Raw genomic sequence first — 5,363 nt, forward strand, 5'->3', positions numbered from 1 at the left:
ACCACTCAGAATGCGTTTCCTCCTTCCACAACTCTCACACAGAAAGAAGGGAACGGTCATCAATGGCCACAAGCTCTTGCACAAAGCAACACTCGCAACCCGCTTCACGCTCAGGAGGAAACGCTTTAACTCCTCCTCGTGGTTAGTGAGACCAGACACTTCAGAACACATTTCTCAAGTTAAAAACTATAGAAATGATCCCTAAAAGTATAGTCTTACCTAACATTGGCCGCCACACCGCTCTCCACACTCAGCACACCCCCTTTAACAGAGGCTGAGCTCCCACCCGCTTCGCGCCCATTCACAGCGGTCAGTGCGGAATCCACTATATATACAATATACAAATCACCCTTTGTAAATATAATTATAATTGTGTGAGAAAGAAATATAGTTGCTGTCATTCTGCCATTACCCAGCAGGCAGGTGATTTGCATATATTAGCAGCCTGTCTCCAGCGACTGTCCTGCTCATTGATTCACTCAGTGGGTGGAAGCCCCGCTCTGAGAGATTTAAACAGCAACTCGCCCTCCACCGCACGGATGGGTTCAGCGGGTTAGATAAAGAGGGAAAAAGATTTAAAATCAGCTTTGGAAACTGCAAATGAAGAATTATAGAGCCGGAGGAGCAGAGCAACATCTTACGCGGATAACAACAGAAAATGCTGGAAAAACTCAGCAGGCCAGGCAACATCCGTGGAGAGAGAAACAGAGTCAACGTTTCAGGTCGAAACCCTTTGTCAGGACTGAGAAAAAAGCAGGAAATGAAACAGATTAAAAGGCTCACTGCCACACCCCCTCTAGGAATGCCTACCTTGAAGAAGTTCTGCTCTTCTCTTCGACGGGATCTCCGTTTGGCTCTTCAACCTTGTTCATCTTCATTGCTTTCAGTTTCCCTTCTCATGTTTGATCAGACTCAGTTTCACAGCCACTCTCCACCAGTCCTATCACCATCTCGTCTGGTTTTGAATACCTCTTAATGTCTCTTCACTTCTCTTTTGTTCTCTCATCACCATTTCCCGGCCCCCAAACTGGCCTTTTAATCTGTTTCATTTCCTGTGTTTTTTCAGTCCTGACGAAGGGTTTCGATCTGAAACGTTGACTCTATTTCTCTCTCCACGGATGTTGCCTGGCCTGCTGAGTTTTTCCAGCATTTTCTGTTGTAATTTCGGATTCCCAGCACCTGTAGTATTTTTCTATCTGACGGGGATGCTTTAACTTCCTCCAGATGAACTTGGGAAGATTGAATCTGACATCTTCGGCCCTGACCACGAACTCCATTCCCTCATCACCAACCAGAATCATAGAATCATAGAATAGTGCAGCACAGAAGGAGGCCATTCGGCCCATCGAGTCTATGCCGGCTCTTTCAAAGAGCAATCCAGTCAGTCCCACTCCCCCCGCTCTTTCCCCATATCCCTGCAATTTTTTCTCCTTCAAGTATTTATCCAATTCCTTTTTGAAGGCTGCAATTGAATCTGTATCCACCGCCCTATCAGGCAGTGCATTCCAAAGCCTAATCACTCATTATGTAAAAAAGTATTTCCTCATGTCACTTTTTTAAGGTTGGTTGGGTTTTTCTTCGTTCCTGGGATGTGGGCGTTGCTGGCAAGGTTGGTATTTATTGCCCATCCCTAATTGCCCTTGAGAAGGTGGTGGTGAGCCGCCTTGAACCACAGAGGGCAGTTAAGAGTCAACCACGTTGCGGTGGGTCTGGAGTCACATATAGGCCAGACCGGGTAAGGACGACAGATTTCCTTCCCTAAAGGACATTAGTGAACCAGATGGGTTTTTACGACATTCCAGTAGTTACATGGTCACCATTACTGACACTAGCTTTTTATTCCAGATTTATTTAATTAACTGAATTAAAATTCCCCAGCTGCCGTGGTGGGATTTGAACTCACGTCTCTTAAATGAATCCAGTAATATCACCTCCATCACTCTGTTCAGAGTCCATTCCAAGTGCTGATCACTGTATGTGTCAAGGAGAATGTCTCGATATCAGTCCTAAAATTACCGTTTAATAGTTTGAACTCTTGTCCTAATTCAGTTTAAAATAATACACCATTACTGACACTAGTTTTTAATTCCAGATTTATTTAATTAATTGAATTTAAATTCCCCAGCTGCCTGTGGTGGTGATTTGAACTCCCATCTGCCAGATCATGAGATCCCGGTCTCTGGAATACAAGTCCAGTATCATAACCACTGCGCTACCGTACCCGTGTCCAGCACGCTGGGCCTTGTCTATTCCCCTTTAGCTACCCTGCTAATTACATCCTCAAAATACTCTAATAAATTTGATAAACACGATTTCCCTTTCATAAAACCATGTTGACTCTGCCTAATCATTCTATGATTTTCTACAAGTTCAATATTCGTACAAGTTCCTTAATTATCTGAAACCCCTTTCCGGCCACTTCTCAAACTGAACCAGACTATTTGCAACCTTAACGTCCAGTTAATCCCCGAATTCAGTTCCCACATCCTCACCATCACAACGACCTCCTACTTCCACTTCTGTAACATTGCCCCTGCCTCTACCTCAGCCATGCCGAGACCAATTCCAGATTTGACTATTCCAATGCTCTCCAGGCCAGCCTCCCATCCTCCATAAACTTCAGTTAATCCAATCCTCTGCTATTCTCCATACAAAGGCACATTCTATCTCTTTCTTTACCCATATCCTATCCTGTAAAAAGTTCCACTCACGCACCTCTCTGACCTCACTGATCTATGTTGGCTCATAATCTACAAAAGCCTTAAATTTAAAATTCTCATCCCCTTATTTAAATCACTCCACGGTCGCAGCCTACCCTATCTGTAACCTCCTCCTTCCCTGTAACCTCCTCCTGCCCTACAACCTCCTTCATCCCAAACTCTGACTGGAAGCTTACTGGGAGATAAAAGTGGGAAAGGTGTCCCACTGACCTGTGCCACGTACACAGGCACCAAGAACACACCACAACTGACCATCAGGCTTTTCCAGAGAATGTGCTGCACCCGCATAGACAGCTGTTTCTTTACAATGTTGATTTGACCTCCCAGTTCCTGGTGTACACCCCAGCCCCTCCAAACCCGATCCCCAGGAGTGGAGCAATTTGATCAAATTGTGGATTCTCTTCCGAGCCCCAATTTGGAGAACACATCCAATATGTACATGTGCGATATCCTATCAAAGACCTTCCCCTGAGGTCCACCTGTCTGTCACCTACCAGGGTGCACATATCCCTCAGTAACGTGATAACAGGCGCAGGTCTGTTCCAGTAGATCACCAGCTCCAGACCACACTTGACCTGGTTAGGATTTTTTAGTTGACATTAAGCAGTCATATAGGTTGCCAATTCCTGCTGTTGTCTCTCTCCCCCTGATGCTTGGAGAGGCAGAGAACTGCATATTTCCAGCAGATCTGGTCCCACAGAACCGAGTATAACCCGAATACTGGAGTGAAGCTGATAGAAAGCTCTTCCAGCCCTCAGATAGGTAAAAAGCAAAGAGACTTGCATTTCTATAGCGCCTTTCACAACCACAGGACGTTGTCCCAAAGTGCTTTACAACCAATCGAAGTTTTGAGGTGTAGTTACTGTTGTAATGTAGGAAATGTGGCAGATAATTTGCGCACAGCAAAATCCCACAAGCAGCGATGTGATAATGACCAGATAATCTTATTTTAGTGATGTTGGTTGAGGGATAAATATCGGCCAGGACACCGGGGAGAACTCCCCTGCTCTTCTTCGAATAGTGTCAGTGGAATCTTCTACATCCACCTGAGAAAGCAGACGGGGCCTCGGTTTAACATCTTATCCGAAAGAGGCCACCATCCGACAGTGCAGCGCTCCCTCAGTACTGCCCCGCCAACAGCGCAGTGCTCCCTCAGTTCTGCCCCTCCAACAGTGCGGCGCTCCCTCAGTACTGCCCCTCCGACAGTGCGGCGCTCCCTCAGTACTGCCCTACGACAGTGCAGCGCTCCCTCAGTACTGCCCCTCCGACAGTGCAGTGCTCCCTCAGTACTGCCCCTCCGACAGTGCGGCGCTCCCTCAGTACTGCCCTTGCGAAAGTGCGGCGCTCCCTCAGTACTGCCCCTCCGACAGTGCGGCGCTCCCTCAGTACTGCACTGGAGTGTGACCCTGGATTTTGTGCTCAAGTTTCACTGAGTGGGCTTTGACCCACAGCCTTCTGTCTCAGTGGCGAGAGTGCTACCCGCTGAGCCACGGCTGACTTATAACACTTAAATAGCAACGGTACCTGATGAGTCAAACACGGAGAAAACCTGAGGCAGCGATGGAAGAGAGGAAGTGTCAGATCGGGGGATATTCAGGAAGATTTCCACTTTGCACTTTGAAATAACATGGGGAATAATAAGGTGCAAGTTGATAAATGAATCGATACAGGAAGCGGAATACGTCAAACTATCACGTTACTGACATGAATACAAAAGCAAAATACTGCGGATGCTGCAATCTTTAATAAAAACATAAAATGCTGGAAACACTCAGCAGGTCAGGCAGCATCTGTGGAGAGAGAAACAGAGTTAACGTTTCAGGCCGGTGACCCTTCGGCAGAACAAGAAGTCCTGGTTAGTTGCTGCCAATCACGGGTTTTCGACATTGATAGATTGTAAGAAGCCTGAGGGAAGGAATTTCTCAGTTGTGAGGTCCATTTGTGCTGCTGATGTACAGCAATAAATTTCGGACTTGTTGTAGTTTGTCTTTCTCTCAACATTTAGGTCTTGTATTCACAACAGCAGAGTGGCTTCCATAGCAGTCGCAGCTGCCTATGAACTGAAGCCCGCGCCTTGATAAATGCCGAGTATGAGTTAGCAAGCATATTAATCTCTTATTGCAGTATTTTACTGCCGGTGAGTATATGGGATGTCCACTGCAATCTCCTGTCACTCCTGATAGGCAGAATATGACAAACCCATAAGACCGATGCCTACACTGAAGATGCTAAGGTAGCAGTATTTAAAATTGAGGCAAATAGGTGCAGTGCGTCCAGCTTAGCGTACCGTTTTTAGAACAGGAATCTTATGCAATAAATACTGAAAATGCTGGAAAGACTGAGAAGGTCAGGCAGCATCTGTGGAGAGAGAATCAGAGTTAACGTTTCAGGTCGGCAGATGACAATGTCAGGTGGGCAAAAATCAAAAACGAAAGTAAGACAATAAGAAAAAATTGTCTTATTTTTAGGTTTTAAAGATCCGGTGTTTGCGAACCGAGGCCTCTGCACAGCTTGATGCAGCCGGACACTGTCTTTACACGAGGGCCCTCTGTTGGAATAGAGCTCGAATTACAGCCACAGCAAACCAAGAGTTGGTTTTCACAAAAGAAATCTTGATCTTATTTTTCAGTATGAAAAAAACTA

At 46.0% G+C, this 5,363-nt stretch overlaps 1 non-coding gene across 1 annotated transcript; it reads right to left on the reverse strand.

The window, feature by feature from the left end:
• On the reverse strand, nucleotides 1-217 carry LOC147097492 (small nucleolar RNA U3). Its single transcript, XR_015074417.1, has one exon. It is a non-coding gene; the product is annotated as a small nucleolar RNA U3 (small nucleolar RNA).
• Between the last annotated feature and the right edge of the window lie 5,146 nt (nucleotides 218-5,363).

The sequence above is a fragment of the Somniosus microcephalus genome, chromosome 32 (assembly GCF_052327205.1).
Source record: "Somniosus microcephalus isolate GS21.2 chromosome 32, FLI_Smic_1.0, whole genome shotgun sequence".
In the NCBI taxonomy this organism is placed as follows: Eukaryota; Metazoa; Chordata; class Chondrichthyes; order Squaliformes; family Somniosidae; genus Somniosus; species Somniosus microcephalus.